At 49.4% G+C, this 20,146-nt stretch overlaps 1 protein-coding gene across 4 annotated transcripts in view; it reads left to right on the top strand.

Annotated features, from left to right (window-relative positions):
- The window catches only part of LARGE1 (LARGE xylosyl- and glucuronyltransferase 1), a 491,672-nt gene that overhangs the window by 30,998 nt on the left and 440,528 nt on the right, over window positions 1–20,146 (top strand). The window contains exon 1 of one of the 4 annotated variants that reach the window (XM_032492099.1): window positions 11,217–11,356. The exons of 2 other annotated variants lie outside the window; for them this stretch is intronic. The gene's annotated coding sequence lies outside the window, so the exon portion shown is untranslated. Of the gene's footprint in view, window positions 1–11,216; window positions 11,357–15,550; window positions 15,668–20,146 lie in introns of those variants that run through there. One more of the 4 variants, XM_032492100.1, reaches the window with a different exon arrangement.

Here is a 20,146-nt window from a genome sequence, read left to right as displayed (position 1 = left end):
CCATGTAATTAAAAGAACCATGGCACTTCTAGAGAGAGCTCAGGGAGATTCTGAGAGGCAGGTGGTCCCCATCGGCTCACTGCGACCAGTCCTGCTTCAAAAGATGGGATTTTCTTTAGGGTCAGGCAAGACCTCAATTCGGACCCTTGACTCAGTGTGCGGCTGACTTTAAGCTGCTGAAAACACCACCAGCTTTCCCATCTCTTGAAAGGGTGAGATGTGTTTTCAAGGCTGTTGTGAGGACTGTGTGAGGGTGTATGTGAAGGAGCTTTTTAGGTGGGAGGGGCTCAAACTTTGGCCACTTTCTCACCACCATCTGTGATCCATAAACACCCTTGTTACATTGACCCACCAAGTGCACATCGTTTTTTGGCTTAGAAGGGGAATGGAGAAACAGCTGAAGATACTGCAGGGAGGGGTTTTGGGGGGATCATAGAAGATTTGGACAAAATGGAAGGGAAGAAGATGACCTTCTAGGAGTTTGTTTCTCAGGGTTCCTGCACGTTGTAGGTGTTCTCTTGAGTCACTGTTTTTTTAAATTGAATTTTGTTCTTCCATTTACATTTTTTTAATTGACATTTTCATGTCATTTCAAGTTAATCTAAATATCCTCTGGGTCACCAGTGTGACCCTGAGTCACCAAACACTGCTGGATTGGCACCGGTGAGTCAGTGCTTTGGCACCAAACGGCACCTCTTCAGTGGAGGGAAGCTCACAAAGCGGGCAGGGGTGAAGGGGGCGTCCGGGTGGTTTCACAGTGCTTCCAGCGTCAGGAAGGCATGAGGCTGGGGGCACCAGCCTCCGAAGAACCCAGCTGACCTGAGCAGGCTGCACGAGACTCCCGCAGGAAAGTGGTGGGCTAGGCTTAGCATCCATTATCACATTCAGTCAGTTGAAACTCGTTTTGATGTTAAACTGAACAAGAAAAAGGCACCTTGTCAGTTTGCTTTGCTTCGAGGTGTTTTAGAGCCATGAGTCCTGGGCACGTGTCCCTCATCTGAGGTCTCTTCTCTTGGCTCAGAATTCTGTTTCCTTCCCCACCACCCCCATCCTGGGCCACTCCTGCTCTCACCTCGCTCTCTATTTAGTCTTCCCTCAGCCTGTCTCTCACCACCTCGCCCATGTCGAAACTTGCCTTCTGTGTTTCTAAAGACCTTTCAGGTCATTTTCCCAGTTGATTTTTATGGCTTACGTGGGACATTTTAGTTCATTTCTCTCTTTGGTTAATTGCTGGACTGGAAGCTTATTGAGGGCAGGGCGTGTCCTTTTGTTCCCGTCCGCACTGCTGTGTCCTGCACCGTTTAACCAGTGCCTGACACTTAGCACTCAGTGAATATTATGTGAATTTTTGTATTTTAATCTTTTACATTTTAATGCTCAAAAAATTGAAATAAAAACAATTTAAGGCAAAACAGAGTTCCTTGCCAACTTCTTTTCTATGCAGGTGGCTCCTGGTCACTCAAGTCTGAGGAACGTAGTGTAAGAGGGGTGGCCTTGGGGGGAATGGCCAAGCTCACGCAAAGGGAGAAGTAGGGATGTATTGGGTCCACGTGTCTTTGCCGAGCCCCGGGCTGGGGGCAGGGCTGCCCAGGGCAGCGCCCTGTGGATCAGAGAGGAGGGGTGCCGCCTGTCACTCACTTTGGCTGCTTGCTTACGTGAGAGGCTGATGGGGGAGTTTATAATTCAGGGTGACCCTCTCAGGGTTTGGTGTCTCCTGAAGGGCCCTCATAAGGAGCTGGGGCTTCAGAGCCAGGAAGGAGGTGAATCTGAGCCGTCAGGAAGCCTGGAGGCCGTCCCGTCACCAACCCTTGGCTTCTGGCGTGTGTGCCGCGGCTGGGATGATGACTTGCGGCAGGCCCATCAGAGGCTGGGTGGCAGCCCTCAGCAGTGTGAGCCAATCGGGTGGCCCCGCGGGACAGTGGCATCTGGCCTTGGGGCCTCCCTGATCTGGCCTTGCCTGGCTCCCACTGATTGATTCCTCGTGTGGTGGTGACACACTGGCCACACTCACAGTGGCTCGGGTGCGGCCCAGGCCTCCCCGTGTTGGCTTCTCTGCCGGGGCGGGCTCGGTGCCGGGGCCTCAGGGGAGGTGTGGGGTTTGGTAAGTGGGCAGCTTCTCCTGGGCGGACTCGCCCGCAGCGTGATGTGAAGAGCACGCTCCGTGATGCCAGCAGAGGACCCGTGCGTGCGGTGGGCCAGGACCACGTTCTTGGCAAATGCACAAGTGCTTTCTTCAGAGTGATGCGTTCCCACATCCTAGAGGGACAGCTCAGTAATGATGAGTCGGTGGGAGGAATCCGTGTGGACTGAGGCCCGTTCTGGGGACTCAGATCCCCCCTCATGGAGCTGACACTCAGGTTGGGAGGGGAGAGGTGGTACTGTGAGCAGAGACCACCTTGTGGCACACCTGCCTTTAAATCTTTTTTTTTTTTTTTGATTCATCTCAGACATTTACTGACTGCTGCTATGTGTGAGGCACTGCTCTAAGTAATACACACGGAGTGATAGAGCTCCCTGTCTTCGGGGAGCTTATATTCTAGCTGAGGGAGACCGAAACAGACTAATACATGCAAGAAGTAAAGTGATGGGAGGGAGGGAGGTGCGCGTGTGTGTCGGGTGGGAGGGGGTTAGAGTTTGCAGGTGTTAAGTTGGTCACAGAGGATGCTCAGGAAAGGTGATTTGAGCACACCCCTGACAAGGTGATGAGATGAGTCATGGAGACTCACATGGAGGAGGCTGGGGTAAGTGCAAAGGCCCTGAGGCCATTTCTCAATCGCTAATTGAGAGACCACGAGGAGGGAGCAGAGAAGAAAGTTGTGGGGGATGAGGTCAGAGAGGAATGAGGGCCCATTCGTTGAGGCCCTCGTGGGCTGGGGCCGTTGGAGGAATGGCCCGAGTTGCTCATTTATCAGGGGCCCTGGGGCCACTCCTGTGTTGAGGATCACCCATGGCGAGCAAAGATGGAAGCAGGGGCTTTGATGTGGGGGGGCTTTGACTCAGGCAGAAGAGAAGGGTGACTCGGCTAGGGCGACAGTGACAGGTGACATTGAGATATGGTGATGCGGGGTCTCTATTGCTTACCTCCCCTGTGACCCTGGGTGAGCTACCTGCTCTCATTCAATTTGCATTTTCTAGCGCTGCCACAGGAACACTAAAACCTACTTCGCAGGGTGGTTACGAGGTGGCAGCCGAGCGTTGGCCTGACCCTGGAGGGGTACTTCCCCGCGCAGCCGGCGTTACAGGTTTCTGCCTCACCCCTTCCATCGTATCACGCAGGGAGGCTCTTACGTTGCTGAGCCTGAAATGTAAAGATAACGCCCCCCCGCACAGGCTCCTCCAGGGCCGGCGGCCGAGGAGATCTTTAAACAAGTCCTATCCCGACCTTCTCATGTTGCTGATTCGGCTATCGGGTCCCAGACTGACTGTTTTCCCATTTTCCACATAACTCATCCAGCTGTATGTCACGTCCCGTGGCCCCTGTGGCTTTGTGAAGAGGCCAGGGCGACGTGTGGTCCAACGGAGGAAAATTGGATTATGGAGCAGTAAATTAAAAAGAGTGCTAGATCCGTCTGTTGGAGTCCCCATACTTATGGGGCTCCTGGAGTTCGAGGTAATCCTAGCAAAGAAAGTAGGATGACAGAAGAAAATAAACATTTCGGCGCCTTTCTGTGAGTGCGGAATGCGCCCCTGTTGGGGCCAGACCCAGATGGAGTCTCAGGAGTTTGCTGGAGATGCTGGAGGGAGGTCACTGAGTGCATTTGATTGTTCTGTGGAATGCGTGGAACTCGTATCTGCAAAGTGCATTGTCCCCCCTCCTTTGTTAGTTTATGTGACAAGGGTCAGCATTGCTGTTTGGGTTTTACTTATGAGTGAGCCCCCCACTCTCCTCACGGAATTTCATCCTGGGTGTTTTTCCTAAGCTTTAACCATGTCCCCTGTGAGGAAGTCTCCTAGCCCTCCTGTGCCTCCGTCCCCGGCCCCTTTCTGACTGCTGGGGACAGGGGTGCCAGCGGCCTGGCAGAGGTGCATAGCGAATGGGCCAGCCTTAGACACAGGCTCAGTGGCCGTAGGTCTTTATGCAGAAGGACAGGGAGCAGTGAAGGACAGAGGCGGCCTTGCTGGTGCAGAAAAGGCGTTTGGCTGGACCTGCTCTGGGGGAGACTGGGCTCCATGTCATCTGTCCATTCTGGTTGTTACGGGCCTGAGGGCTTTTGCAGCATCTGCTTAGCATCCTGGGGAACCGGTCCCAGAGGTGAGTGTGGATGTGTCCACACGCAGGGGGGTAGTCACTGACGTCAGGCCCCTATTTCGTCCCCTGCCCCTTTAACACCTTGTTAACAATACAGTGTCACTTGTTTCTTGAACCCTCCAGGCTCAGCTGTGGTGAACTGGACCCGGTAGATGGGTCTTTCTCAGAATGGGATCCATGGGTCTGTAGTCTGTGTTCTGGAAGAGGGAGCAACACTGTTTAAATTGGGGGGCTGCTGGTGAGGGTAGAGATCCATGGCAGAGCGCGTGCCTAGCAGGTATGAGGTCCTGGGTTCAATCCTTGGTACCTCCATTTAAAAAAAAATCAATCAATGAAGTGTGGGGCTTATATTTTTAGGATAAATAAAACAAAAGCTTGCCAAGATTCTGAGCCTTGCTCATTTGCACTTGAAATATAGTTTCATCGAATGAGACCTCTGCTTTTAAACCAGCTCCCCCTCCCTTTTAAAAGGGTGCGTTTATTACCCACGTTTGGGACACTTGGTCATCCAAATTGTTTTACCTTCCATTTCTCAAATTCCTCTCCAGGTGGTGAGGCTTCAGGGTCAGGCTTCCTACACAGGTGCTCACCTTCCCTTCAAATTGTCCACCTGCTCATTCGAGAGCCGAAGGTGACTTTACCTGGCGACACAGCACAGGAACCCCTGGGGGCTCCCGGGCTGCTGCGGGTTTGGAGCGGTTTGCTCATTAAGCTGGGCAGGAAAATGTGCAGAGAGCCTGCCTTGTGTGAGGGACTCCTTTTCCGGCCCCAGGGGGCTAGTAACTGTGCTTCTGGAAACCTGGTACATGGGGAGGCATCTGGAATGTTAGACTCTCCATATGGGAGCCTGTCAGGATATGTCATTACAAGGTGGCCCGGCGGCCTCTGTGTCATCTTTATTGAATGTAAAAAAAAAAAAAAAAAAAAAAAGCTGCTTATAAAGTAGAAGGGGAACAATTGGGAAGAATAACATTCATCCTTTGCAGTCAGCAGCCTAAAAAGTACATGGACATACGTAGTCTTTCCCTCTTTCTTCTGTCCTTCTACCTCTGTGTTCACTGCCCACAGAAGGGTGCATAGCAGGTATGAGTGAGGGAGAGAGAAGTACCTGTACCCAATGCCTGTGTCCTAAGAGGGAGCAAAGACCTTGCTATGGAAAGTTTTTTTCAGAAATGGGAAGCATGTTCTTGCTCAAGGTTCAGATGAGAACATCTTAACCTGTGACATCTGGGAGGGGAGGTGAAACTTCTACAGAGCAAAGAAAAGGTCAAGTGCACGAGGCAGTCCCGCAGTGACCAGAACCTGGCCAGTCAGTGAGCCAGGACACACGGAAGAGGCAAGACTGTGACCTTCGGGTCCCAGAGGGCGGGGATTCGGCATGACTCTTGCAGCGATGAGGAGCGAGTTGGGATGTGAGCTCTGTCTCATCCCACTTGGTGACCCTGGGCAAATCTGCAGTCTGTTTCTCAGATGAGCCTCAGTTTCCCTATCTGAGAGCCAGCATAAGAACAGCAGTCTCATAGTACCGTGCAAGGGCTCAGTGAGAAAGCACATAAGAGTCCACTCTGATACCTGTCTGCCGTGTAGAAGCCGGGGATGGCTGAGATTTTGACCAAGACGATTCTTCCATCTGATCTGACTTAGACCCAGACATTCTGAAAAATAGGGCCAGTCGTGCGTGGTCCAGGCAGCTGTGAGATGATGTCTTTTGCTTCAGCTTAAACCTGGTTTGTTTTCCTGGCCATCCAGAAATGCTTTCATGGGCGTGTGGCTGGGCACACTTTGGAGTGCTTGATTAACCCAGCAATTAATAAGAGTGGAGAGGTGACAGTTGGTGTTACCAAGCTACAGTCAAAGTAACGCACTTGGCCTCTCTCCACGCAAACAGATTGGTGGAGGAATCCACCCATGGGGAGGACCATAGGAATACAGAAGAGGGAAGCTGGTGGGGAAGAGGGACTCAGAACAAAAACCGGGGTGTCAAGATGGGGGGTTGGTTATTTCATTCAATCAACAGACATGTATTGAGTGATGCTTGTGTGCCTGATACTGTACCAGGAACTGAAGTGGACACGTGGATCAGGCATCACGTGTCCCATGATGAGGCACAGGCTGTCCTGGAGGTAACAGACCTGTAAGCAGTGGATTCTGACACTTCAGGGTAAGTACAAGGTAGATGGTGTCTAAAGTTCATGGGTGACGGAAGGAAGGAGTGATTGGTTTTATGAAAAGAGAGAGAGCCTTTTTGATTTCACAGAAAAGGTGGTCTTAGCCAGACCTTGCTGCAGGAAAGGGGCACTTGAGCACAGGGGACCACAGGAGCCTAAATGAAGGGGGAATCTGTCGTTACAGGGACTGGAACTGAATCCTAGCTCTGCCACCTCCTAGCTGAGTGACCGGGCAAGTCACGGAACATTCCTGTGAGTCGGTTTGATTGTCTGTAGAATGAACATAAAGAGTCCACGTCTCATGGGATGTTGGGATGATTTATTCTTAGTTCACATAAGGCACAGCATGCTTGGTTCAAAGTCACCTCTCCTGAATGTAATTTGGTGCAGCCACTATGGAAAACTATAGAGATTCTTTAAAAAACTAAAAATAGACTTACCCTGTGATCCAGCAATTCCATTCCTGGGCATATATCTGGAGAAAACTCTAATTTGAAAAAGATACACGCACCCCAATGTTCATAGCAGCACTATTGACAGTAGCCAAGACATGGAAACAACCTAATTGTCCATCAACAGATGAATGGATAAAGAAGATGTGGTGTGTATGTGTATGTGTATGTGTATGTGTATGTGTATGTGAATGTATATATATAATGGAGTACTACTCAGCCATAAAAAGGAATGAAATAATGCCATTTGCAGCAATATGGATGGACCTGGAGATTGTCATACTAAGTGAAATAAGCCAGAAAGAGAAAGAAAAATACCATGTGTTATCCCTTATATGTGGAATCTAAAAAAATGACACAAATGAACTTACTTACAAAACAGAAATAGACTCACAGACATAGAAAACACACTTGTGTTTACCAGGGGATAAAGGTGTGGGAGGGATAAACTGGGAGTTTGGAATTAGCAGGTACACACTACTATACATAAAATAGATAAGCAACAAGGACCTACTGTCTAGCACAGGGAACTGTACTTGATATCTTGTAGTTACCCATAATGAAAAAGAATATATTTATGTGTACAACTGAAACACTGTGCTGTACACCAGAGACTAAATGTGTGCTGTACACAGACACGTTGTAAATCGACTGTATTTCAATAAAAATAAATAAATAAATAAATAAATAAATAAAAATTTGTTCGGATTCTCAAAACAAAAATACAAGGTGACCCCTCCTTGAGAGCCCTGAAGTACTGAGGAATCCCAGGTTCCTGGAGTGTGCCCTTCATAAGAAGGAGCGGAGACTGGAAATGTCATTTGGGGCCAGGTGTCAAAGGTGTTGGACTATCACACATCCTGATCTTATCTCTGCAAACGTTTACCCGCACCCCGTTTAAGCCTTGAGGTATCAAACAACTGTACCCTTTGAAACAGCCACCCACTGGTGGTCCTCGTGGCAGGTAGCTGAATGTTAGCTCTTCATTCTTTTCTGGGGTGGTAGTGTGGGGAGGCCACTGTTTTAAGGAGCAGACTTGGAGACAGGGGTGAATTAGTATCCAGTATTGGGAAGAGCTCAGCATTTAGCAAGACCTGGAGTCAGATTCTGACTCCACAGTTTGTAAGCCACACGCCCTTACACAAGTCACTTCATCACTTCTGGGTTTCGTCTCTACCTCCATGGAACTTGGTCTAAAATGTATTTACGTAGGAAACATTTATCTTAAGAACTGGGATGAAAATCCCTCTGAAAGAGGGAACTGCCTTTGTGTAGGAAGATACTTGGATAAGCTAGAACAGTGCTGCCCAGTAGAAATACAATACAGGGCACGTGCGTAAGGTTAAAGTTTCCGGTAGCGACATTAAAAAAAAAAAAGTAAAAAGAAATAGGTGAAGTTAATTTTAATCATCATAGGTCAGTCTAGGCAAAATGTATTAAAAAGATACTGAGATATTTTAATTCTTCGTTTCATGCCAAGTGTTTGAAATCTGGTATGTATTTTACATTTAGAGCACAATTCAGGTGTTCAGTAGCCACACGCGGTTGCGGACTACCTTCATGCACCCATGCTCAGAGACGACATGGCTCGCCTGGGTCTCAGGGCTTGAGAACAGATCTGTGACTCAGACCCGGAGCTGTAAGGCTCCAGAGCCTGTGCTCTTGACCGTTCCCTGTGTTTTCTTCTAGAACGTGTCTAAAACCCCAAGGTTGGGATGTTGAGGTTGCGATTGCTGGACCGAGCAGTATCCTGGGGCGGGTGCCGTGATGCTACACCAGCTTTATCCCCAGGGCAGGCTCCCGGGCCCCGGGGCTGAAGGCCACACCGCACCTGCCAGAGGGACTTGGCTGACAGAGCCCATCCTGGGTGGGGCTGGGGGGCAGGCCTGGGGCTGGCCGTCCCCACTTGCTGCTGACAGATGCCCTCACGTGCTGGCGAGGGAAGCTTTCAACGAAACAGTCAGATGGGCTTTTTCCCTCAGAAGTGAACGTGCTCTGTGTGGCCAAGTGAGAGCTGAATGCGCTGGTCCGCCCTGAGGGCGGGGCTGGGGCTGCTGCCTGGAGCGCCTTGGACTTGAGCGCTTGTCTGCGCTGAGGACGGAGCTGGAGCGGGTCAGGCGGGGAATGTGGCTGGGAGGAGGGCAGCCTCTGCCCAGCCTGGAGGCCCCTTGGAATGGTTGGAGGTGGGTGGACATATGTGTATTTCAGGACAAGGAGCTTCTCTCTCTCTGTCGTGTGGCCTTCTGCCCCCCCCCCCCCCCGGTCGAAAGGGACAGGTGGTGGCTGTCATTCTGTCACTGGCCCCAGCCACGGAGAGATTTGCCAGCAGTTCTGGAGTGGAGATCCCCCCCGCAGCCTCTATGGCCCGAATGCAGCTTGACCCATAAAACGGCACACGGGCAGTTGCCGGAGCCTGGCTTTCTCTCCAGTATGACAGGAGTGGATAGCAGGCAGAAGTGTAAGCAGTTACACTGGGCTTGGTGCCTCTAGGACTGAAATTTAATTCAAAAAGACAAAATAAAATCACTGCTCTGCAGGGAATGTTTCTTATAAAACTAAAGCCAATATCATTATAATCCTAGCGAGTGAGTTGCTGAACAATTTACTCCTTGCCGGCCACTGGGCCTAATGTCAGAGACTGAATGGGGTAACTCTGGACCCAGACAATCTTGGGGTGAAGCCTGCATCTGCTGCTCAGCTGTGTGACCTTGGGCAAGTTACTCAACTTCTCTGTGCATCTGTGAAATGGGTTCACAACAGTCCCTACATCTTAGAGTTGTAGTATAATGGGTTAATGCATATAAAGCACTTAGCTCACTGTCTGACATGTTGAAATCTCAAGAAACATTCATATAATGATGATGATGAGGATGTGAACGGGGTCAGTCATAGGTGTTCTAGGCAGTTTTGTATTCTGAGTTGATAGACAAGGAAATGGAGACACAGACAGCGTCAGTTCCTGGCCCCGGATTTCACAACCAGTAAGTTGCTGAGGTGGAATCTGAACCCAGAGCTGCCTGACGGAATGCTTTCCAGTGAATGGGTGGTAAACCTATTACTGGCTTACTCAGGATTTATTGCCTAGAGATTACATTTATTTCAGAACAACCCCCCTCCCCCCCAAAAAAAACCAGTTCTGGTAAAAACAGGACAAATGCTAATTATTTTATGACTCATTTAAAATAATAAACGTAGCTAATGTCCATTGAGTGCATTGCCCCATCCCAGCTGCTCCAGCTCCTTTGCCTTATTGTTCGGGTCACGTCCTTTGTGAAAAAGTTTGGAGGTCAGAGCAAATCCGATGTGCAGCTTTTCTCGCCAGGGCTGACGAACATTTGTGGTGGAGTCTTAGGAGCAGGGACGACCCGCTTTCTCGTCTGTGTCTGCGATCTGTGTCCTTAACGGGAAGAGTGCTTGTCACCCCAGCTGGTTGGGCCCTCCTGACCCTCCGTCCCTCTTGTGACCAGTCCTCGGTGTCCCTGTCGACTCTTAACAAAGGACCAAATCAGCAAGGAAAGATGAGGTTTCGGGTTTGACAAAGATGGGACGGCACAGTGCAGCCTGTGGAAATAATACACTATTTTTTTCATTTAAGTTCCCTGAGCAGAGGCGGGAAAACTGGACCAGAGAAGAGGCAGAAGGGAGGAGGGAGAGAGAGAAAAAAATAACAATGTGGTGGAGGGTAGGGGAGAAGTGTCAGCGTGGGAGGGTGAGAGGGGAGGGGATGGGGCAGGGGTGGAGGTGGAGGAGAGGGGAGGTGCGGGGTGACTTGCACTGGATTTTTGTGACATGTGAGGATGGGGCAGGACTAGTGGGAGGCAGATCCTAGGCCTGCTGGGAGGGGAGAGGGAGAGGAAGAGCGTGAGATGCAGCTATGGGAGAACGTGTGTAGAGAATGTGTGTGAACATGAGACCTCGACAAGTTTTAGTGCCACCTGATGGAGCCCTGTGACGGGCAGGCGGAGGCCCACTGTTGGCCACGCAGCTGATCAGTGGCAAAGCTTCCTGGTCCCAGTTCAGTGCTCCCTGGCCCTGCCATGTCCCCTCGCAGGCCGGTGGGAGATGAGCTTGCTGAAGCTGGGCTGCTCTGTGGTTGGGTCTACAGGATTGCTTCCCGCATCCGAGCTCCCCAGGAATGCTGGCCTGGGTGCCGGAGCAGGGCACCGCCTGACACCCTTCAGAAAAGACCACACGATAAACTTCACCATGTCTCATTAGTCTGGGAACAGCACGAGCTCACGGGGGCGTGCCCCTATCGTGCGCTGCTCATGCCAGGGGTTAAAAAAAGAAATACTCCCGGTGATCCAAGGGCTTTTTGTGGGCAGGGCAGAAATAAGAAACCCACACCCAGAGTCCAGCCGTTTCAGGCGCTAGTTCGCCTGTCCCACTGAGGCTGGATTCTGGCGGCTCCAGGAGGTCATCGTGGCTGCCAGAGGCGGTCAGTTCCTCACCCTCTTGGGGGGCGGCCTCCCGGTTGCAGGGCAGAGGTGAGTGGGCATGTTTTCTGTTCAGAGGATCAGATTTTAATGGAACAGACTTGTTTGTTTTCCCAGCGAGGCCAGTTCCATGGCTTTTTACCATGGCCCCAGATTCACTGCAAGACGGCCAGCTCCCAGTGTGAGCAGGGCCTGGCCTCCCTGTGTACGCACTTTGCATTTGGTCCCCATGTTCCAGGAGTACTTGTTTCACAGGTGTGGAAATTCAGGCCCAGGAATGTGGATGACTTGCCCAAAACTTCTATACAGCTTTGGTGGTGGTGGTGGCAGCAGTGGTGGTGGTGATGATGGTAGTGATGGTGGTGATGGTGGTGATGATGTTGATGATGATGGTAATGATGGTGTTGATGATAGTGGTAATGATGATGGTGATGATGATGACGGTGATGATGGTAATGATGGTGAAGATGGTGGTAGTGATGGTGATGGTGAAGATGGTGGTGATGATGGTGGTGATGATTATGGTGAAGGTGGTGAAGATGGTGGTGATGGTGGTGAAGGTGGTGGTGATGATGGTCATGATGATGGTGAAGATGATGGTGAAGATGGTAATGATGATGGTGATGATGGTGAAGATGGTGGTGAAGATGGTGATGATGGTGATGATGGTGAAGATGGTGGTAATGATGATGGTGATGATGGTGGTGATGATGGTGGTGAAGATGGTGGTAATAATGATGATAACAATGAAGAAGGAATAGGATAATCACTGCTGTTTGCCTAGGCAGCCTGTGAAATTCTGTGACAGTGAAGGCTGTGTTAGTAACAGCTGTGACTAATGTGTATTGTGTGTCTCCTCTGTGCTCTGCAAGGCCCTGAGCACCTCTGGTGCACTTGATCTGGGAATGATTCTGTAAGGCAGATGCTGTATGCTCCATTTACAGGGGAAGTGACAGAGGCTGGGTCACGTCAGAGCCTGCATGCTTTCTGCCAAGTCACATGCCACATGATGACCATGCCAGCTTGCTGTGTGTGGGGTGACCCTATGGGTGGGCGAGTGGCCAGCTGAAAATTGGTGATATGTCACTATTCTAGACCCTTCTTTGGCTCCCAGGAACCGTTGTCCCCACCTCCCTGACATACCTCCCACCACCCCATCCCCATCCCTTTTCCCAGAGCTGTTTTCTCCTACTCTGTTGATACAGAAGTGGACTATTTCTATAGTCTAATGAGGGAAAGTGTTGCTGAATTAACACTAACCATCACTAGTTATCTATTAACTATGGTTATTCAAGGCTCTGACGCTAAAATAATATTTTCTGAAGGTAACCAATGACCTCTGTTCCCTTCATTATGGATTAGTCATCGTGAACACTGAATGTTGCTGCATATCCTGTAGGACACCTGTGGGTTCATGCAGTGAAAACAATCTAGTATTTTGGGGAAAAGTTGCAGAGAGAAGAAAACAAAGACGGGAAGAGGGAGGAAAGAAAGAGATGTGTGTGTGTGTGTGTGTGTGTGTGTGTGTGTGTTGGGGCATGGAGTTGGATTAGCCTAACAATAAGAAATAAGCTTGAAATTGAAGACGTAGTTCAGATGTCACCTGCCTTGAAGCCATGTGCTGTTTACCTGGGCAGATTTAGGCATCTGTCCTTGGTTCTCCAACAGCACCTCCAATGGCACCTCTGTTCTGACTTCAGATGTAAGATTTACCAAGATTTATGGCAATTTGACCATTTCCATGTCCTTCCTGGGCTGGGGCTGTGTCTTTTATGCTGCCTTTAGCTGACACAGTCCTGGCATATCGTAGGCACTCATTAAATGTTTACTGAAATAAGAAAAATAACAGTAATACATTTCTCCTGGTTGTACATAACATTGAAATAAAAGGAAACAGGTTCTCTTGAGGTTCTGGTATGCATTGGAGTCCCTAGTGTATGCTGCTCCCAGAATAAAATTAGGCTTTTAAAAATTATGTCCTTGGAAAGTTTAAATATTAAAAAAATTAAACTATGTTTAAAATTTTTTTTTTAAATGTTTACTGAAATGACTGAGTACCTAAGAGATTTGTAAGAGAGAAGCTTTATGTCACACTGCTTGCTTAGGATCCAGGTAACGTGGTTACTCCTTTCCTGATTTCTGTTGCCCATGTGGGCTTGGGTCAGTCTTATTTGCTAAAATGAACTAATTTAAATTTAATTTGAGCTAATGCAGTCTGTGCAAGCCACTGCTCATTTGGTTAATTTGTTTGTGTCGTCAAATAAGCAGTTGAAGGGCCAGCCAGTATGGAGCTTTCTATTGGGCAGGTGAAGAGAGAAGGATGTGGGCTTTGAAACCAGAGCACCTGAGTTCAAGTCCAGATTCAATACTCTTCTGTATCTGCACAGATTCTGGGCCTGGGTTTGAATCCTGACTCTACCTCTTATAAGCTGTGTGACCTTAGGCAAATTACCTACCTTTCTGTGCCTTACTCTCTTCTTCATTAAAGTGGGAATGCTTCCTGGGGTTGATGTAGGCTTAGGGTCTTTGTGGGGATTAAGTGAGTTACTACATGTAAAGCATTTAGACTGTATTGGCATTTGTTATTGGCATTATTTGCTTTTAATTAAACTTCCATGTTCTTATGTGTTAAACCTGACTTTTTAGTACCCAGTCTTCATAGAATTACGATGAGGATTGTATTCGTTTCCTGTGGCTGCTGTAACAAAAGAGTATAAACTAGGTGGCCCCGAACGAGAAATTGATTGTCTCACATTTTGGGAGGTTGAAGTCTGAAATCAAGGTGTATCGCCAGGCCATCCTCCCTCTGAAAGCTGTGGGGTAATCCTCCTTGCCTCTTCTAGTTTCTCATGGTTTGCCGGCAATCTTTGGCATTCCTTGGCTTGTAGACCCATCACTCCAATCCTCTGTCGTCACATGGCGTTCTCCCTGTGGCTCTGTCATCACGTGGCCATCTTTTAATAGGGACGTCAGTCCTATTGGATTCAAGGTCCATCCTGCTTTGTATGATCTCATCTTAATTACAACTGCAATGTCCCTGTTTCCAAATTAGGTTGGTCCCACTGGGGTGAGGACTTCAACATACCTGTTTTGAGGAGACACAAGTTAGCCTGTAGCAAGGATGAAATGGGAGAACCCACTTGGGGCAGGGTGTTGGGGGTAGAGCCTGGAACAAAACAGTGTCAGTAAATGTTAGCCGTGCCTGTTGTTCTTGTGACCCTGTCCTCGTTATCATGATGCCTGCCCTTTGCTGGGTGGCCTTGGGCAGTTCTCCGGACATCTCTGAACCTCAGTTTTCCATATACTGACCGTGAACGGTGTGTCCCCTTGCAGGCGAAAGAGGTACTTGACCTCCCTGGTCTGCATTGTCTCGTCTCTGAAATTGGGAGGAAGGGACCGCCTACCCAGCAGGAAGTGAGGCTGAGCGTGTGCTGGTGGCCCAGGCACACGGGGCCTCCTGTGCTCGTCACCCCTCCTTTCCTGTTGGTGCTTCGTAGCTCGGTGAGGACGAGCCTGTGTAGGGGCCCTGCACAATAGAGAAGGCTCCTGTTCCCCTTACCACAGAGTCCGAGTGGCTCAGAGTCATGTCTGGTTGAGGCGTGAGCAGGTTTGGATTTTCCGGATCCCCCTGTTGCTTTGCAGTCAGGATTGGAAAAAAAATACTGTTTTTCCATCTGGGAGCCAAGCAGATTTGCTCCCGAGAAGCCCGGATATCTGTGGAAGCAGTCCTAATTTTAGCCTTGTTGCACTTGATGCCAACCCCGAGAGTGCGGTGTTGGGTCAGGGCCCAGGGAATGGGGACGGTGAGCAGCCTGAAAGGGTCAGAACCAGCGCCAGGTAGCCAAGTGACTAGCGAGAGACGGGAGGGCGGAGAAATCTGAGTGGTTACAGACGGGCTGGGACTTTCCTCCAAGGAGAAAATGGGTCCGTAGAAGGGGGCCTGGAGGGATTGGCATGAATCAAAATGTGGTATTCTGAACTGAGGGCTCTCCCTCCCCTCTCCCCACCCCCCCCACTCCCCGTCCACATCCTGTTCATCTTCAGGTGAGTTCGAGACCTTAATTTCAGCTTCTTACTTTAAGAATCAGCCACTTCTGCCCTGAATTCCCATCATCTTTCAGTAACTCCATGGACGCACTTATGGCCGCCCATTTAGTTTTGAGGTGAACCCACTGTCCTTGCTGTCCCCCATTTGTTTCTGAGTCCCTCAAGGTCAGCTGTGGCCACTGTCTTGTCTGTATGCAGAGCCTGCCGTGGAGTGGACATGCAGAAAACGTGTAATGATCCCGAGTCGACATGTCTGGTGATCTCTGCTTAACCGAACCAGGGGCTGGGCTGCTACTAGAAAAGGGTATTCAACGAGTGAGTATTGTGCAGTGTCCAGACGCACTTTGGATGGGAATGGAAGTTGCCTGTAATTCTGCTCAGGACATGTTGGGGAGGGCCACAGCAAGCCGCGGCCGTGGGGGTGACAGAAGGAATTGACACAGACTGGTCTTGGCCGTGCAAGGAGCATCACTCCCCTCGTGTGTCAGCCCCGCCCTCCCGGCCAGGTCAGCCCCTAGCAGAAATCAGCACAGAATATCAAACACAGGAAGAACCTTAGGTATCATCCACATTTGTGTGTTTTGAGATGTGATTTTCAAGACAAGCGTTTTTTACACGAATACTTGGTTGGTTATTTGTTTTAATGTGTGAGATCTGTTAAAAGCACATGTCCTGGTCCTCATGTAACCATTTGGCAGGAAGTCTTACATGGATGGCGGAGGTTGCCGGTACAAATTCTTGTACTGAATGTCCATATGCCCTGTGTCCTTTTCAGTAGGATGAAAAGCGAGGTGGTTGTAAAATTGGGAAGGTAACTGTGCAGAAGATTGCAGGGTGGGCCGCCCGGACCCAGTCCGGCCCCCTCCTTGGAGTGGTAAGGAGATGGGCAAGACCCAGGTAGACCAGATGGCTCTGGTAGATAGTGCCAGAACTGGGACCTTGGACATCTCCTCCTCTTGTCTGCCCACCTTGGCGTGCTAGACAGAATGTAAACTAGTTCCTGCCAAGTACAAGTTATCTCATTTAATCCCACTAACAATATTGTGAAGCAAACCCTACTTCCCCTTACTACACAGCAAGGCTGAGACTGAAGGGGTGGAAATGACTTGGTGAGGCCTGTCCGCTCGTCCAGTGATTCAACATGTCTCCTCCCACGGCATTTAGCTGTGTCAGGGAGCTGCAAACCTACCCAAGGGAGCTTTAGAGTTTGGGAATAGAAGCACATACAGAGGCGTGGTGCCATCTGCCTCCTCCTGGGAGAGCGCTGCCCACTGAGTCGGAGAACTGGGGCTGCATCCAGGCTGAGCTGCTCTGGCCAGCAGGCGTGTCGGAGAGCTGGGTAGGAGCTGTCTGGGCAGTGGGATGCCTCCCTCTTGGGCATTTCCGTGTCCAGGGCCAGTGAAACGCTGTTGGCCCAGGGGGAGAGGTGGATGCCAGCTCGTCTGTGGGTTCTGTTCTCCCCCTGGGCACTACAGAGGAGAGTGAGCTGGCCCTGCTGACCCGGTGAGTCAGAGCACAGCCCAGAATAGAAGCTGGAGGGCATGCCTGTGAAGGCTATCTCTACCCAAGTCCTTAGGGTTTTAAGATTCATGTTAAAGATGATTAAGCCTTTCTACATAACACTGCTTGCCAACTGCTTTGGGATCATTTGTTAGTGTTGCCTGGCAACAGCTCTCTGAGCTAGCCACACCCACCGTAGGGTAATTCACTCAATCACCCAGGGCCCAGCTCCCTACTTAAGCATTTATGGGCCCCCTACCAGCCCCCTCCCTCCATTCATTCATTCATTTACTTTTATTAGGCACCCCCTTCATAGTTAGTTTTGTATTTGACAACATTCCCTTTTCATTGCTGGGGGTATTTAACAGGTGGTAAAAACCGGAAATGTTACTATTCCTGGTCTTTCAGCATAATCACTTATTAAACATTTATTGAGATTGTGAGCTCCATGAGGGCAGGGCCTTTGTTCATCTCTGTCTCCAGTGCCTAAAAGAAGGCCTAGCGTATAGTAGGTGCTCCATGAACAGTTGTTGAAAAAACAAGTGAACTCAGTATCTGCTATGTGTTTGGCCCCGTGGGATGTGCTTTGCATAAAAATCTTTCTAATTCTCCCAACAGCCCATTCTGCACTGTACCTGTGTCTGCCCCCCATTGTAGGGTACCAGCTGGTGAGCGTTTACCATTATTGTAAGCACTTGCATAGCAGATAATCCTCATCATGACTGAATGATGTAGTTCTTATTATCCCCATTTTACAGATGAGGGAATGAGGCACAGAGAGGTTAGATAATTTCCCTAAGGTCACACAGACTCCGTAGCTTCAAGCCATTTTTCTTTACCTCTGTGCCATCATTGTCTGGTAGAACTTTGTGCAGGATGGAACTCCTCTATATCTGCTCTGTCCACTAGCCACCAGCCACAGGTAGTTACTGGGCACTTGAAATGTGTTCGTGGGACTCAGGAACTGGCTTTTTCATTAAATTTTAATTTAAGTTAAATAGCCACCTGTGGCCAGCGACTACCGTGTTGGACAGCACACCATCTCTAAATAATAATGATCACATCCCGCTTTTATTGAGTGCTTTCTATAATGCTGAAAAATTGTAAACACTTTACCTATAGTCTGTGGTTTAAATTAATCCTCACAACCGCAAATGAATTAATGGTGGTCAGAAGTTAAGTACCTCTTCCCACCTCCAAATTTTACAGCAGGAACGTGGTGTAGCTGGATTCTAGCCCAGGGGGAGCTCTGCCTGACCCCAGAATTTTAAATGATCTCCTTGTTTTTCTCCCAGGTTTCCATGTGATTAGCAACGTGGATTGCCATGAAAAATAGGATTTCATTGTTCTAAGTGTTTTTTAGCCCCAAACTCAATACTTCCCACTGCGCTTCTTGGTAAAGGGGTCAACCCACATGCAGGCTTGCGAACTCACTCTTCTCGCCAAATGACTCATTTAGGTTGAAAACTTTTATATACTTGAAATGGAATTATGTCAATGTCACTCTGAAAGGAAACAAAAAACAAAAAAACAAAAAAACAAGGTGCCAGTATTCCTTACCAGAATGTTTTTTAGTGAAAACAAATGAAACAACACCTACTTCCTGGTTGTAACGGTGATATTTTGAGGTTGGGCTGAAATTGTCTGCATCTTGCTGGGTGGGACAGGTGGCTGCAGCCTGTGGGCATAGTGATCAGATTTGATTGCTCCCAGCTGACCCTTCCCTTTGTGAGGGTGGGTGAGTGAGGAAGGGTGCTGTCAGGGGTGGGGTGACAGAGGAGAAAGCACAGGTCACTGAATTTTGTTCCACAATGGAGGTCAGCCATACTGGGCGACAGAAACTCATCTGACTGTGTTCTGTGTGCTGGAGCAGGGCTGTCAGCATGCCTGTGGCTCAGCCAGAAACTGAACTGATCTAGAGGCAGGGCCAGGAATTCAGGTTAGGAGCAGAACTGGGATAAAACTGATTGGGAGGGGCACATGGAGAGAGTGAGAGAGAGAGGCCAGAAGGATGAGACCACATCAGGAGCGCAGCCTGAGTTCAGGCAGCAGTTGTAAACCTGGGGACCACGGGTCTGGTGTGCTTTGGGTTCTGATAAAAAGGGAAAAAAGAAAAGTGGCCACAGGCCTCTGGGCAAGGCCTTGTTTTGAGGGCTTTGATTGACCAGTTAAATCCATATTCTTCTGGTTGCTGCCTCAAGGCAGTCACACAGCTTCCCATCCCAGCCCCATCTCTCTGTCTGTTTGTCCATCCATTCATTCACCTATCTACCCATCCATCCATCCATCCACCCACCCACCAAGCCATCCATCCATCCATCTACCAATCTATCCATCCATCCATCCATCCACCCACCCACCCACCCATCCATCCATCCATCCATCCACCCACCCACCAATCCATCCATCCATCCATCCATCCATCCTTCCATCCATCCTTCCACCCATCCTTCCACCCACCAAGCCATACATTCATCCATCCATCCACCAATCCATCCATCCATCCGCCCACCCACCAATCCATCCATCCATCCATCCATCCATCCATCCATCCATCCATCCATCCATCCACCAGTCCATCCATCCATCCATCTATACATCCATCCAGCATTTGAGTCTCATCTCTTTCCACAGTACTGGGGATAGTGTGGTGAACAAGGCACCCTCCCTATCCGTGAGGAGCTCATAGTCTTTTCTAGAGACGTGTACGTGTTTCTGAAGCAAGTAAAGGAAGGCTTTGATGCTCTGTATCCCAAAGCCAGCTCCTCGCTGGTGTAGCTTTCCCTAGTAACATGAAGCCAGTGTTGGTTTCTCTACTTCCCTCTTATCTTTGTCATATGTGATCATGTCATGTGTACTTTGTGTCTTGTGCTTTGGGGTATTTAATTTATACTCAGTGTAGCACCTTCTTGCAGCTTTATGCTTGCCCTCCTGAAAATAGGGGCCTCCATGTCCTCCCTGGGATGCAGCTGAATTGTGGGCCCTGGTGGGGACTGTTGAGGTCAGTCAGAGCCCTTAAACCTGGAAGGGACCCTAACAGTCATCAGGGACCTGCAGGGTCACTCTCTGCTTTCTCCTCTCTGCCCTCCTTAGGTAAGGCCCATCTGGGTGGGTTACTATTAGGAACTGTTGCCGGTCAGTGGGAGAGGGAGGGGGAGCCCCGCCCCTCACTGAAGAGAAGTTCTCTGAAGCCCATGACACCTCCCATGCTTTACAGTAACCTGGAAAAAAAACACGTGGTGAATTAGTTCTGCCACATTATCAGGCGTGGGATTTCACATATTTACTTTGCAT

Source organism: Camelus ferus, chromosome 12 (genome assembly GCF_009834535.1).
Source record: "Camelus ferus isolate YT-003-E chromosome 12, BCGSAC_Cfer_1.0, whole genome shotgun sequence".
Lineage (NCBI taxonomy): Eukaryota > Metazoa > Chordata > Mammalia > Artiodactyla > Camelidae > Camelus > Camelus ferus.
This window is presented reverse-complemented; position numbering and strand designations above follow the sequence as displayed.